Raw genomic sequence first — 16,118 nt, forward strand, 5'->3', positions numbered from 1 at the left:
TGACAGTTACTGGCTTGGTCAGTGTGTTTAAGTGAAGACATATTTATACTGTAAAGTGAGAACACCCTGAGGCTGCAGTCAGGAAGAGACAGTAAAAATTATAACAACCTCTGAGAGTAAAGAATTATTGGAAAGAAAAATATACAGGGATGAGACTCAAAAACCCATTATTCAAATATTATAATACTATGAGATCACTATTTCACACCTCAGTAATCAAATTATTAATTTAAAACAAAGAATTTTCTTCCATCTCATCAATATTCATGAAGGCCATTCATAAAATGAGTCATTATTTACATAAAGATGTGGAGTTCCACCAAGGAAAAAAATCCAACATTTGACCTTGAGCCGCAAAACATTTAAATATCGCATTAATGAAAAGGCACGTTCGTAATAAAAAAGCCAGACACCCAAGGACACAAGGGAAGATATAAAGCAAGGAAAGCACATATGAAAGACCAGCTACCAAGTACTGCCACTTCTGCTGCAAAAAAAGTCTTTCTGTAGCCTCTTATTTCAGCTGTTCAGTTTCATGCCAGCTATGCTTCTGAAACCCACACTGTACACCATATGTGATAGAGGCTTAGGACAGGAAAACCAGAGCAGGCCTCCGATGTCATGGGAGATGTTAACTCTGGACTTACTTCACTTACAAATGAAAAAAATAATACCAAAAACAAGCCTACATACTCCTTCTGCCTAAATAAGGAAAATAATCAGAGTTAACCGCTGATTTTCTCAGTCACAACCAAAGCCAGCTCTTTATCTTCATGCCGTCTTTGCGGCCTTGTCCCCTCGGATGGAGGAATGCGCTACCTTGACCGAAACCCAACCCTGCCCAGGCAGAAACACCTCTCTCTCCCCACTCTGGAAGCAGAGGGAGTGGGAGCACCACCAGGAATTCAAGGCTAAACCAGGGGCTACTCCTGGACAAAGACAAGGACAGGGAAGTTTAACGTGTGTGTAAATACATGTAAATATTAAACCAGGAGCCCGATCTTATCGCACTTTGCTAACCTTGCCGGCATGCTCTGCTCATACCTTCTGAATGAAAACACCGTAGATAGCGTTCACAATTGACCTCCCAAAGGAAGCGACCCTTACTGCTGGCAATGGAACCTCCCTGCTTTCTCAGCACTGTCATCGATTAGCAGGCAAAATCTGCAAGTCACACATAATCTCCCCTCATAATAGCTAATAAATACTTTTTTCTTCGTATATCAATCATGACAAAATCATGTCAATGGTAAAATAATTAGACCAATTCATATTCAAAATATACATCCAGATGGGAGTGTGATGTGTAAGTCCTCTGTTTCACTTGTGATTACATGACATACTGAAGACACCATCAATTATCAACATCATTTTCTTGACATTTCTCAACATACATATTCTTATAGCAACTTTCCTGTGATTTCAATATAGAATACATTATGCATTACATCTACAATACATTCTGAATCTTATTTTACATTTCTTTTACAAAGTAGCCAGCTGAAAATTTGCTTTAGAAAGATGACTGAAAAAAAAAAAAAACCCAAAAGGAGGTTCAAATTGCATAGAAAGAGTATACAGAAATCAACTGGTGCAAAAACTGTCTTGTTAAAGAAATGCAGTGTGCACTGCCAACCAGAAATGCGCATTCAGTGCAAAAACACATTTTGTCTTCTTAAAAAAAAAAAAAAAACACACGAAAAACAACCAAAAATACACATATTAAAAATAAAAACCGACGCTGCGCACTGCCTGCGCGTTTCCTGTGGCATTAGCTTGGAAAGTCCATCCATTTCATAAATGGCCAGAGGAAGCGGTGCAGCTGTTCCTCTGAACAACGCTGTGTTTGTGTTCCCAGGAGGTGAAGACAAAGAGCTTCCAGGTCAGCCATTAACCTCAATACTTATTTCACCCTTGCAGGATATTAGAAAGCAGGTCGGAGAAGCACGGGCAGCAGTGTGGGGAAACGGTTAAGAACATGAACTTGGAATTAGGTTTATGCAGGTCTGAATCACAGGCTTGGCACTGCTGTGTACCTGAACAAGGTGCTTAACATCAATAAATATACCATGCATTTATGCAGGTGGATATATTGCACACAAATCATAGGGTACACTGGGTAAATGGTGTCTGCAAAGCAAACAAACAACATCCATTGAGTCTTGCTTTTAACAAAAAAAAAGAAAAAAAAACACATTTCCCTTGTCAGTGTCAGGGTGCACTTTATCTACTTTATCTGTTTACAGGATCTACTTTATCTGTTTACTGAGGTGTATTATTATTAATTTTTTGTTACTGCTCTTTGGGATCACATAAGGTGAACCCTTCTCTTCACATATCAACAGTGGCTCCTATCTCAGTTCAAATTAGTTCTTTATTCTAGGTTTTGGTGCTTTTATGGTCTCATGCACTTTAAGTCCATCCTGACAGGGGCATTTGCAAAATGGCTCATATTGATTATTATTATTATCATTATTATTATTATTACTGTTATTGTTATTAAAAACCCATCACTGTCAGATGAGGGCTGAACCAACTTCACTCTTTTTTAAGTAAACCAGATGATCTAGATCAATTTAAAATTACACTGCATCATGTTTCATGCTACATTCATATCAGTAGTATGAAGTTAAGCAGTAGGTCGCTCTGGATAAGAATGCCTGCACACGCCTACAGGAGACAAGTCCCTCCACTCAACTGTTAACACACAATCAACCGCATGACCCTACAGATATCATTTTGAATTTGAATGAACATCACCTGAATGATCACCCCCCTTAGCTGTATATAAAGTACTCTCAGGAGGAGCTTCTCCTCTCTTTTACATAATGAAGCTTATGAATCAAACAAAGTGCTCAAATACCTCTGACAGGCACACTGCGCATGGATTATTCTGTACCTGTGCAAAATCACTGCGTTTTAAAATAAACTTTAGCACATCACAGATGGAGAGAAGCCTGTCATCACAAGGCCGCTATAGGAAGAGCACATGAAGGGCTGTGGAGACCGACAGAGTGGAAGCCAACATCTGGTTCTTGTAGTCCACACTGGAGAACTGACGGTCTCACCAACACAACATGGGAGAGGAACCATTTGGCAACATGGCCGAGCGCGAAAATATGCTTTCCCTTCTTTCCACCGGTGCACAGCCCGTGTGAAAAATCCCAATTACAGGAAACTGGAGAAGCGCGCACGGCTGGACACGCATTTCAGACGTGACAAACACCGCCCTTTAATCAGAACCACGTTGAAACGCGATAGACTGCATCAGCAGATTGTAAACCTTTCAAGATCTATGTAATTATGAAAAAGTGTGCCGTACGCTCATTTCCAATGTGAGTAAGGGGGAACAGGGCGTTCACAAACTCCTTTAACCAAACAAGGAGACCTTCCATCTTACACCAGCTGCGCTTCATCCGGAACCAAAAATAGAAAGAAACATCCAAAACACCTGAAAGTGTCTGCATCAACAAACGGCCCTTATTCTAGTCCAGCGTCATACACTTCATAAATCCCTTTGATTAGCTAGAACACCGCTGCTAAGTGGCACTTAAATCGGGAAGTCTCTCCGACTTGAAACTTGGTATAATTAGGAACATGCCACTGGCAAAACAAAGCCATTTCATTTTTCTTTTTTTTTTTTTGGGGGGGGGGGGCAACAGTTAAACTGAATGCAGCCCAACAAAAACAAGAAGACTTTGTATGTATACTATGGTTTTCATACAGAAAATAATTATATCACCATTCCTTGTTGATATGATGTAATCTAAAACCAAACAATTATGCAAAGCTGCAATGCCAATAGTCGAGGATTAATGACATTATACAACATTGTTATATCAGGTATATGAGATCAGACATAGGTAATAACAAGTAGCCATTATAAAAATGAAGGATTTTACACTTCATGCCATGACGACAGAATAGATTATTTTTTAACAGTTACGAACAACCTAAATTGCCACAACTGAATCGCCTCCTTAAAGCCCTGCTAGCAGCAGTTAACTATACCTCACTGGCAGGTAACTTCGAAAAGCACAACATTTTTCAAGATTTTCTGTTTCTTCCTTTTCTCAATGTATTTTACAATCCAATATCACAGCAAAGAGGTCTGCATTCTGCAGTAACAACATCTATGGTATTGACCACTGGGCTCAAACTTTTAAACTCCCTACCAAGCAAAATGAAAGAAAGAAAAAAAAGCACAGTTTATGCAGTTCTTTGCAGTTCTTTAACCTCAAAGTGACCACCTGCAGTGCAATGAAGGGAAACATATGTCATTTCAAGCATTTATGACCAATTCAACATTAGATCATTACATTTTATTGATATGTGCTCAACTATTCAGCAGCCATCCAAATTCATGTTTACATTTGGTGCCTAATTCCAATCGTGTTGTTTTAACAGCAAAAAAAATGCTACATTTCCAATGTTAGAGGGGGCTATTAAAAAGTGAGGGAGTCAAAAAAGAAACAAAATGTACTAACGTTTGGAAGACTGGAGCCCAAAGTACTTTTAGCAATATCTACATTTCAGGATCAGCAAACTCTGACAGGCTAAAGGATGAGGCTGAAGCTGGAATACACCCAGTTAGTTTACCAAATGTCTGGCAACCTCTCAAATGAGACTTAGGCAGTCCAGGTCTGCTTTTTCTGGAAGGCACAAGCCATTATGGGAATGGGCATTATGAGGCGTTACACGCGATGGTGAAGTTAAAACAAAAGTTATATTCAACCTGGAGTGATTTTGAGTCAAGGGGGGTGTTTTACTATTGGTTGATATTTACCATGTCACAGCTCCCAGGAGTTTTCTTAAAGAATGACTGATTTCTGAATTCAGTATGTCCAAAAAACCCCTGGTAAAGTCATTTGGCTTAATCAGAGGTGGACAGGCTACCGCTTTCTTTTGACAAATAACCCACAGTGCTTTTGAATAGCACTTCATGAATACTGCTTTTTCTTAAGCAATAATCATCGGGATGACAGTTCGAATTATACATCAGTGGTTTCATAATCACATATTAAAATAACCAGCCTCATCTCTACTTATGAACACCCTCTCTTGGCCTTGAGATGGCAGTTAATCTTCTGTACTCATGACTACAGAGGGACAGCATAACTCAGACCATTATGGGAAACAATGGCAAAGAACAGTGTCAATATTCAAACGTTGATGTGCTACATGGAACCAGGCCAGGAGCAAAACGTCACTTACAGCAGGAGAGCAAAAGCTCAGAGACTCACAGCGCAAGAGCTAACTTCATAAAAAGAAATGGACCGAAGAAAGCAAAATACAACTTTACGGCAGATCTGGGAATTATCAGGACGAGACAGGTGTCAACTGTAAATCCCGCTACTTTCCTGCTAAGAGAGATCGCTGCAATGACTGGACCATAAATTATGTACTTACATCCACAGTAATAATGAACATTTAATGGCCATTAAAATTTCAAAAGGTCTAACATTTTGCCACATATTAAGGCGAGGGCACACCGGATATTAAATCTAAAAGAACAGCTTTGGTAAAGTGTCGTAATCACTGGTTGAGATGAAAAAAACCCCATGATAAACCAATACGATCCGATCCAATGTGATTCAATATGGCTTGTGTTGTACTCTGCCTCACTTGTAAATCGTTTTGGATAAAAGCCTCTGCCAAATGAATAAATGTAAATGTAAATGTAATGATCACAGTCCCACAGTTCCCCCCCCCCCCCCACCTTATATCATCATCTCCATTCCTGAAGGCTGCTAACCCTCACCACAATACACTGTCATCAGGGATATCCACAATAAACCAGTTGTTTGTCAGAGAAGGTATTAGTTCGCTGGGATAGACTCAAGGCAAAAATCAGGGAAAGCTCCATACTCAAGTCTCATGCTGTGTGACATTACAGTATGGGCCTAATTCAATCCTTATACGATCTTCCGCCCCTGTCCCTCCCATCCACCAGCACTGGAGAGGACAGCCATCTGAGGGGGGTCCGTGTGAACGCTCACACGTGGGGCCAACAGGAGATGTGCCAGAGAGAGGGAGGAAAATTTGGGCTTGCATAACCCAAACAGGGGGGAGAGGGAGAGGGAGGAGGACAGAAGAGAAGGAGAAAGGCAGGAGGGTCATGATGTGCTTTCTGAAGGGTCTTTGTTTGTAGTGACCTCATGAGGGTTGCACAATGTCAAGGACTACAGCTGTTGTAAAAGGCTGGGCGACAGCCTTGCATAGTGGATAAGAAACTCACTAAAGAACTGAACGGCTGCAGGTTCAATCCCAGGTAAAGCACTGCCACTGCTCCCTTGAGTACAGCACTTCTCCCTAAACTGCATCAGGATCAAGCCTTATAAATGGTTAATGAACGCTGTGCAAGATATGCAAGTTTGGGTCAAAGCTTCAGGCCTGGAGGAGAGAAGCCCTGCACCTCCTGCTCAAAGCACGGACACAATGTTTCATGTAGACCGAGGACCTGCCAAGATTACACACAGAACAGCGTTATTAATATGCTGACGAAGAACTCGGCCAATGCTCAACAGGGCCAAAAAAAAACCCCCAGCGCTTTGTGGATGGCTGGACAATGTCAAGCCCTCCGCAGACTGAGCATATGGCCTGCTATGACAGCATGACTGAGCTGCATGAGAACTCACTTAGTGCAGGAAAAAGGTCATTTCTGAAAGGGCTGTCGCCCATTTCCTTACAGCTTTTTCAAGCGGAAAATGATTATCCTCACACACATGGGGTGAGCGCTCCAAAACATCCCAGAAGTTTACCTTCCAATTATCATCTACAGTGTAGCCTGTATCTCATAAGCTTAAAACAAAATTCAATTTTACAAAAAAAAGTTTTCAGGGGAAATCAACCCCTCCATGGGAAGGCACACTCCATGACCTAACGCACTGTACGCTTTTGGCACATACAGGGTAGGCTTCAGTGATAATCACAGCAAACTCATTACACTTTTTTCCATCAGGGCTCATGTCTTACTGTGTTCTCTTGGCTTAAAGGATAAGCCTTGTGTCTTCAGCTGACTTGGGAAGGAATTAAATGTATCCAAGTATATACACTTCTCACTTTTACTGAGCTGCTATCCCTTAAAACTGGTGTATTTGAGCACAATTCCTACGCAGAATCAAATGCAGGCAATTACACACGCTTCCTCTCGGAGGGCCCTGAGGAGAACCATTTCCTATTGGCTCTGATGATTCCTCTGGTCCTGCGGGGGCAGGGGTTGGGTTTGTCCAGGCTCGGCGCACAGAGCCGCTTCCAGTCCAAAACGCCCCTCTGTTTTTTGTCAGTCGAATCTTTTGGAGGCGAGCAGATGGAATTCTGGGAAGATTTACGGCGCGGAGCCGCGGTATGAAATCTGCTCCTCATACCGGGCCGCTGAATACGGCTTACATTTGCACATTTTTCCAATTTATCTCTTATTGAATTAAGAGTTCAGACTTTTGGACGCCCTTCAGTAGAACTGTGGAAGGCAAAAACGCAATGCCATTTTTCTTATAAGCATCAACTAAAACATAATAAATGATGAGTCAGAGCTCTGCACAATGAGTTGAGGTCCAACGGAGCAGAGATGAGGACAAACAGGCTTGTTAGGAGTTCTGTCTGTCCACTACTGAGCAGCCAGGAGAGCACGACTCTCAAAGGGACAGTTTCTCCCGTTATTCAATAGTTCAACCAAGCAATCTACACATACTTTTTCTACCTCATTTGTTTGGCCGAAACATCACAAAGCATGCAGGGTATGCTTTCCAAAGGGAATCAACCAAACGCAGGAAAAAAAAAACCCTAAGAAACTCGGAAGAAACGGCTGGAAAACAGTAGAACAGGAAGGACAACTGGACTATAAACAAATGAAAGTTACTAAATGATTATATCCATTAGTTCTGTGCATAAATCCAGAGGGGGTCAGGGGGATCATACCCAACAGTAGCTGTGGCCGGGATATGGGAGACTTTCTACGCAATTATGGCCTGGGATTCCTCTTCTACACAGCTAGCCCTATACTCCCATCTCCAGAGCATCAGCATTATATCAAAGTGTCTACTGGATGGGTGGCAGTGTGGTGTCATGGTAATAAGTAAGGCTCGTAATCGAAAGGTTGCTGGTTCAATTCCCTGCTGGGGCACTGCCGTTGTACTGTTGGGCAAGGTACTTAACCCAAAATCACCTCAGTAAATATCCAGCTATATAAATGGATAATATGAAAAACTGTAACCTATGTAACCCACTCTGGATATGAGCATCTACTAAATGACAATAATGAAATGTAATGTACAACTATACATGTTGCCAGGGTATTAGCCTTCCACAAATAAATAATGTTCAACAGTACAGTAAATGGCTGCTGGAATTTGCCGAAACGTGCACTTTGTAATGAGATTGTACTGTACACAAAACAGGCAGTAGCACGACTGAATGGTTAGAGAGCTGGGGGAACCCGGCTTGTAACAAAAGGCTATAAGTTTGAATCCCAAGTAGGACACTACTGTTGTACAGCTGAACATGGTACATAACCTACACCTCTCCAGGGAATACCCAGCTCTGCACATAGATTACAATGTCAAATTTGAGCTACAGACACCAGGCTGGATGAGAATACCTCCTAAGCGGATAAATAATGTAAAGCAAGCGCTTATGGCAACAGAGTTCTAAGCAAAAAAACATTCTGATGAATTCCGCATTTGCAGTTCTTTCCATAAAAGCACATTCTCTAGCACAGTGTTTGGACCAAATGCTATTTTTAATTAATCTACTACTGCCAAAATTATAGTGCTGGCTATCAAAGCTCAAGCTGACGTCAGCGTCAAGACACCATCTGTCTCTGTGCATTACCTGTGGGGCTACAGGCGGCGGTCTGGAGTTATTCATTTACCCGACCAAATATTTTGGCTGAGGAGCACAGAAATGCTATTCAAAAAATGCATTCTTGACCCTGTCGCCATACACCTGTTCAATATGTTCTGGAAGGAAAACAGTGGAAAGTTTTTCGGCCTCTACATCACTTCAGAGGGGGAGACAGCCCTGCGAGGGTCAGGTCGGTGGGGAAACAGTTGCTTCTGAGAGGAATATGTGAGGATTGATTGCAATGCCTAATTTTCAGGCCGTACTTTACGATTGTCTCACAAATTCCCCAGTCCGTAATCCACCCGGACAAAAACAAATGATGACCTCACAGCCCAGCCATGACTGACTGCTAATTCCACTCCTTTCTGTGCCCTGTGCCATCTCTCAACGCTGCTTTACACCTGTCAACAGAGCCTGCACGGCAGGAATGGGTAAAACACACACACACACACACACACACACAAAGAGACAGAGACAGACAGACACACACACACATGCACGCACGCGCATGCGCACACACACACACAAAGAGACAGAGACAGACAGACACAGAGATACAGAGACAGACAGAGACAGACACAGTGAGAGACAAACCTAAGGCCTTTTTCAGTAAGCTATCAAATGCAAAACTGAACTGCACTTCATACTATGAAACACAAAGAGCCCAAGCAAGGGAAGACAGTCAAAGGTTTGTCATATGAAAAGTTCTCCTCTGGGACAGTTCGAGGAGTGAAAAAGGAGAAGCAAGGTGCTGAGCGGAACGTGGATGTATGGGCCTGCGTACTGAATTACACCTTCCATATGTCCACCATTACTCACACCCTGCGTGCTGTGCTGGGGGTTCCCCTCTGGGAAGCGACCTCTGACCTCTGACCTCTGACCGGCCGGGGGACAACCAGGCTGCAGTGATGTCAGGGAGGACAAGCGGGGAGTGGTGCTCCGGCTTCCTCAGTTCAGCTCTCGTGTGCATGGGGCTCTGTGGCGACAAAGATCACCCACATTTAAAAGTACCTCTTTCTGAAGGAAAGCGTTGTGGGCTGGGGAGAGGAAAAGCTTGAAAGTGAAAAGTGACATGTTTTCAAAACGGCAAACCCTACTCCAGTGATAGCGTGAAACTGAATGCTTTTGGTTACCTGTGTACGCAGCTCCTGTGTATTTTGATACGCGTCTGCTGAGCAGAAACCCTTATAGAGCATGACTCACATTTTAGATATTTAGTGATTCATTTCATTTTTATCCACAGGAGGAATTCAGACTGAAGGGCATAGCAGCAGAGGCCTGTCTGAGATTCAAACCTAAAAATGTGCCAGGCACTCAACCACAGCACCACCACCATGATCACAGCTGAGCACTTCATATCCAGGCTTTAACAAAGCTAGACTCCCTCAATCCAACAGACCAACAGCCAGGCTGTGGCCTCATCAATAGAGTCCGAACACTTCATTCTACACGCTGTGTTACGTAGGTGGTCCAGCTTGCAACCCGCTGACTTTAACTCCAGTATGAACTTAACAAGTAATGCATGCAATGTAATGTAATGTAACAAGTAAAGTAAAGGGACAATTCACCTCAAGGCAATGCTAAGCTAAGAAAGCTCGGTTTCTCACCGTTTCCACCCATTGCAACAAACATACAATTACAGCAATTAGCTTCACTTTCACCCATCTGCACTGCGGAACGCCCAAAGGTCCCAACTGCACTGTGTAGGTCTGAAAATTTGCAAACCCAATGTGCTTATCAATAAGCCAAATATCACACACAGCTGCAGTGCATTTGGCTAGGAAGATTTAGGAGATTCTTCTGTGCAGGCCTGTTTGGAAATGCTACTTGCATTTCATTCACACAGTATAATGTTATGTGAGAAACAAAGCCTAAAAAAAAAACCCCAAAATGAGTCTGTTACATTCCCACATTCAGCATTGTAGGCATTCTTGATTTGTTATTGAAAGTTATACCCCATAAAGGTGTTTTTTTTTTTAATTTCGGCTCAGCTATGCACTTGGTTCCCCCAGGTTAACTAGAAGGGAAAGGCAGGCCTATCTCTGTCATCTAAGGGCAGAAGCCTGGAAGCCGTCATTGATATTCTTGTTAAAATTGTTGTCTTCAGAATACCTTATGTTAATTATTAAACATTCCAGCAAATTTCCATTTCATTATCAATTTTCTATTTGATTTCCTCAGATTTCCTTAAAATTTTTTTTTTTTTTTTACTTTAGCCACGTTAGCCAGGGCTTTCAATCCCCGCAGTTTTCCTTCAGCCACAGAATGTAGAATGTGTTTTACCTATGCAAAAGACAGTTCAAAGAATACAGCTTCACCGCACAGGGCTTTTAGTCCTCGGGTTTTACCATTTTCCCTTTAACACACAATCCTAACAGCTATGTTTCAGAGGAAACAAACAGGCGGGGGGTGGGAAGAGAATATCCACGAACTGCACAGAACTCCGAAGGAGACAAAAACCCGCCTTGTGGAAGTTCAAAGGGATCTCTATCTTTCTGATCTCTTTGAGGTCAATCCACCTGAAGCGCATTACCCCCTCCTTTCCCTGGGAATAGGGCGACGGTTTGTAGCAATGGTCAATCTAAAAGTCAGATTGCAATATATTATTATAACGTTCTCTGACAACTCTATTGACTCCAGTCCGCTCTTTTGGCGAATAAATAGTGGAACTAATACACAGCACCTGTTTCCTTTCAGCATTCATAGTATATCAAATATACAAACAGTGACAGCTGCGTGGCAGACTGAAAATAGCTGGCCGAAACGTGAAAGACAGCTCTGTGCTGCCTGGCTTCATCCTGGGTCAAATCTCTGAAAGCAGAGCGTAATGGTTAAGTCTAATATTTTACATGTGACTCCGAGGAACAACCATGCGCTATTGATTTTTCCCATCTAAGCCCAGAATCGTTAGTCCCGGTGAAGCCTGGATTCAATGAACGTTTCCATACAGTCCTATGACACAACTGATCTATGTGATGCATTCCCCATGTAACGCTGGGGTATACTGGTTGAGGGCCTACCGGGCACCGCACACACATCTCCTAAACCAAAGTCCTTCTTCGACGACAGCTTCCACTGCCGCATCGTGTTCCCATAGCAAAATCACAATGATTTCAGTTTTGGCTTGTTAGAAATCAGCATGCTTTGCCAGAGAAATCAGGACAAACTAGACGATGGCAGAGCAGGGAAGAAGCTCTATACAAACAGTACAAGCTCTTTACAAACCCCTTTGGTGTGGAAGATACAGAGCCCCTTCATCATAGCTTTTTGGCCAGAAGCTTTTACGCAGCAAGACATTGTCAGATCCAATAAAACCACAATGCATTTTGTCCTCAGCCTCTGAGGAACAAATTTAAGCAACTGTTATTTTGAGTTTTGGACTCGTTTTGGTCACTGAAGGAGACTTCAGAGTTTATGCTGCAACAAGAAAAAAATACGTTTACAGAGATTCATTATTCCTCTATGAGAACAAAATGGGCTGTGGTTCATTTGAATCTCAGCAACATCGTTAAGATACGGCATTCCTCACAAGGAGCAGGATGTTTCCCCAGTGTCCTCATTAAGTTCCAAAGTGGCCTCTTTCAATCTGTCCATCTCATGATCCTCCTGTTTAATTAAAGAACTCCCTCCCACTCCACCACAGCTGATCTGTGGTTAGAAAATTCGCTGCCGTGCATCACCCACAAGGCGGCTACACATTTGTGGTGGTTGAGTCGAGCCCCCCACTTCACTGTAAAGTGGTCTGAGAACCTTGAAAGTCACTAAATAAAATATAATCTATTATCATTATTATGGTTATTACTGTTGTTATAGACAGGAGAGTTTTACGAGTTATCCAGGTAAGGCACCAAGACAAGGTGCATACAGGAAACACCTCCTACAGGAGGCAATATTCCATAATCCACACTGGCCTCTTAACCCCAAAAGCTGGAGTCCAGCATCCCCATTCCCTCCCAACACTGATCAATCCTTATCCTTAGCAAAGTGTGGCCCTTTCCACAGGTTCATGAACATATACAGCGACGAATACATTCTGAGTGTTCAGCAGCAGCACCACAGACTCTGGTTTTAACAGTACTGTCAAACAAAGACTGCAGGACTTTCTGAACGCGAGTGGCGTTCTACAGCAGTGGTAGAGGGTGGTGCAGTGAATAAGTTGCACCAGCACAGCCAGCTTTGGCTGCAGCCCTACAGAGAAAGATTTCTCCTCTGAGATTTCTCTTCATTTAAGGAATGGACGCACCACTGAGTGCCTCTCTGGCACTCCCGAGTTTTTTTGGGAGTTTTTGGGGGCTCACTGAGCTCAGCGAGTCATTTCGTTAATGCCATTTTTCAGCTGCGACTCCGCCAAGGACATTGTGAAGTGAGAACGATGACCTTAACTGCCAAAACCAACGTCAGCTCTGTTCGGTTCAATCAGTCTAAGCACTGCAGTGAATCAGACCTCATGACTCATATCGACCCAGAGTTTAGAGAACAAAAAAAAAAAAATTGTCAGGAGTCTAAAAGTCAGTATTTAGTGTTTGCCAGATGAGGGCACCGTGACAAATTCTGTTTCAGCCTGGGCACCTCCCTAAATGCAATAAGGGGTATGGCTCTTAATGTGAGTCTCGCTGGAAGAACATTAGGAAATTATGAAATCTTTCCCCCTTCAATTATTTTTGACCAAACAAGAAATAATCACTCCATTCCCTAGATGTACTCTTCGTGAATCCAGCAAAAAAAAAAAATCTACAGTGGTCAGTAATTTGGGGTTTCTGTCAAGGGCAAGAGATGCATTGGTCACGGTCTGAGGTGTGGCTCATGGTCACTTTGGTGATGTCAAAGTTCAGACAGCAGGTCCAGTGACACTGGCTCAGAGCGGAAGGGTCACGACCTTACACAGAACATGAGGGTCATTCTGTGTCAAATCTACCAGTTTCCCATGACCAAACTTTAGTCATTTTAAATTTGTGTTGCTGAAACCTGTGAAACCATGCCAAATTACTAGGCCATGTGTATCTTGAAAAATCTGAAATGCACTATGGTTTCTAACAGTAAACACATTACTACCCAATTTTCTACAGTTTTTCAGAGGACCTAAACAATTACATTTAAAAGAAAAACAAACAGCACGTACAGTTGGAAATGTGCATTTCCTCCAAGTTAATGGTAAACTATGACATCAACTCTGGGTTGTTAGACACCCAATATTCCAGGAAGCTAAAGAATGATGTTAAGCCTTCAGTAAAGGATTGGTTGTGCCAAAAACTGTCTGGTTTTTAACAGACGGCAAAATAACTAACAATTGCTCTACCCCTTGAGTAAGATGGAGAGGCCAAATATAAAAGGAGAACATTTTCTTCCCCATCAAGTAGTAGTAGGACTTTCCAAAAACAATTTTCTTCAGTTGCAACCATTTCAAGGCCATTATGGCAGACTACATTTTGCATCATTTGCATGAACAGCAGGAGAATAACGGGAGTCGGATAACTTGAAACAGCCATGAAATTCTGAGAGGTTTGGAGGATTAACCATTTCCCTATAATCATTCCTCCAAACACCATCTTAATCTAGGCGTAGAATGGGAGCAGAGAAAGAGGTAGCCACCCTCAACCAACCTAAACCAGGGAGATGCAGAATTGGACAAGCAGAGGAGAAGCCAGGATCGTTATTCCCACACATTCTGGGGTCTAAACTTGAACCCTTTTTAGGTAACTACCTTCCTACCACTGAGCCAATCAGAGAACAGGAACGCACAGCTTGGGAACTATTTGAATGTCAACGTGACGTGCAGAAAAGGTACAGGCAGCTCTTGTCAGTTATTAAACATGAACAATAAAGGGAAGCAAATGTGCCCTAGTCTAAAATTAATCAGAGCATGTTTTCAGGGCTTGTACACAGACATTAAAATCCAAAAGTTAGGATACGTAGGACTGAACTGTAATGAAAACATGCTGTTACGCTACAAATGAAACTGTGTTTGAAACGATGTGGTAACACAAATTTAAGCAAAATCCAGAGGCTGCTTCCGTGCCTTAGGAAGTGTTTATTTTGTTCTCCCCAAGCAGCGCTGTAGGTCTAGTATGGCCCCAGCAAGTCTTTTACTGTAATACAATGGTAATTAGCCCCTGTCAATCACCAGTCCAGGCTAGGTCAGGGCCATTGGTTGATATGTAGAGGACTTGCATGACAATGCAATGCTGACTTCGGAAACTGCAGCTATATCACACCTATTTACAAGACTTGTTACCCACTCACCCATTATCCTCCCCAACCAATCCCAATCCAATCCCGCAAAACTTCCAATTTTTGGGAAAGAAAAACACCTACTACACACTAATTTAGCAGGTGAATCATCCATTGATTTTGACTGGTTGGCCTTTCTGCAAGTGTTATCTCAGCTTAGATCACAGTCGTCACCTGACGCATTGCTGCGCCTGGTGTGTGAATGGTAAGCTTCAACAACTGTCTGAAGCAGTTGTCTCCCTCTGCATGGTGAAAGTTTCTCCAAGCCAAGGACAGAGTCATGGCCACATGTCCAGTGTGTGGAAAAACTGTGTGTTCCTGGTTCAGGATTGGCCAGACTGCACACTGAAACTGATAGGAATTTTACGGTCATCACCCCGGATGGCAGTTCAAAACGCCTGTGATTGCTACTCGCATGGCAGAGGAAAACTGAAGCCCCTACATGAATCACCCAATGGATTTACAGCACATCTACTGCTTAGATGCCAATATGAACACAACTGAGAAATGTGGGTGGGGAACTGGGAGAAAAATGCTGCCACAAAGAGGCTGCCATTCAATCTTTTTCCATGCCTTTCTCATGATTAAATATAGATCTTACAAAAAACAAAGAAAGGCTGTTTCACTGAGTTTTGGTGTCATTCAGAGAGCCGTACATCAGCTTGCCCCGTTGAACACTTGTCAGGTGAAATATACGAGCGGAACATTGGAAGAAGATATCTGCAGAGGCTAAATCATCATAGGAGTGTCAGGTTCCCTGCTGCTTTCATTTGGATTAAAACGGTTTCGCGGTTTTAAAAAAAGAGCAGGCTTATGGGCTAAAACAGTCTATAAAGGCGAGGCCAATGATCTCCAGTAGGCAGCCTGTGGACCAAGTTCAGACCACGAAGGGTAATTTACGGCCAGTGCAAAGCTCTCAGGAATGTTTGGCTCATTTGAAACTTCCACCAACTCAATTTTTTTTTTAAATATGAAAAGATACAGCCATTTCAGAACAGGTTTTAAATGAGAGAAAATTAATATTTTTAAAAAGCCACTAATACAGTGTG

The 16,118-nt window shown here is 42.5% G+C and overlaps 1 protein-coding gene across 3 annotated transcripts in view; it reads right to left on the reverse strand.

Annotated features, from left to right (window-relative positions):
- Positions 1 to 16,118, reverse strand: part of disp1 (dispatched homolog 1 (Drosophila)) — a 74,600-nt gene that overhangs the window by 50,682 nt on the left and 7,800 nt on the right. Inside the window, exon 2 of one of the 3 annotated variants that reach the window (XM_036549680.1) lies at positions 9,661 to 9,817. The exons of 1 other annotated variant lie outside the window; for it this stretch is intronic. The gene's annotated coding sequence lies outside the window, so the exon portion shown is untranslated. Of the gene's footprint in view, positions 1 to 6,238; positions 6,286 to 9,660; positions 9,818 to 16,118 lie in introns of those variants that run through there. One more of the 3 variants, XM_036549682.1, reaches the window with a different exon arrangement.

Source organism: Megalops cyprinoides, chromosome 17 (assembly GCF_013368585.1).
Source record: "Megalops cyprinoides isolate fMegCyp1 chromosome 17, fMegCyp1.pri, whole genome shotgun sequence".
Taxonomy (NCBI): Eukaryota; Metazoa; Chordata; class Actinopteri; order Elopiformes; family Megalopidae; genus Megalops; species Megalops cyprinoides.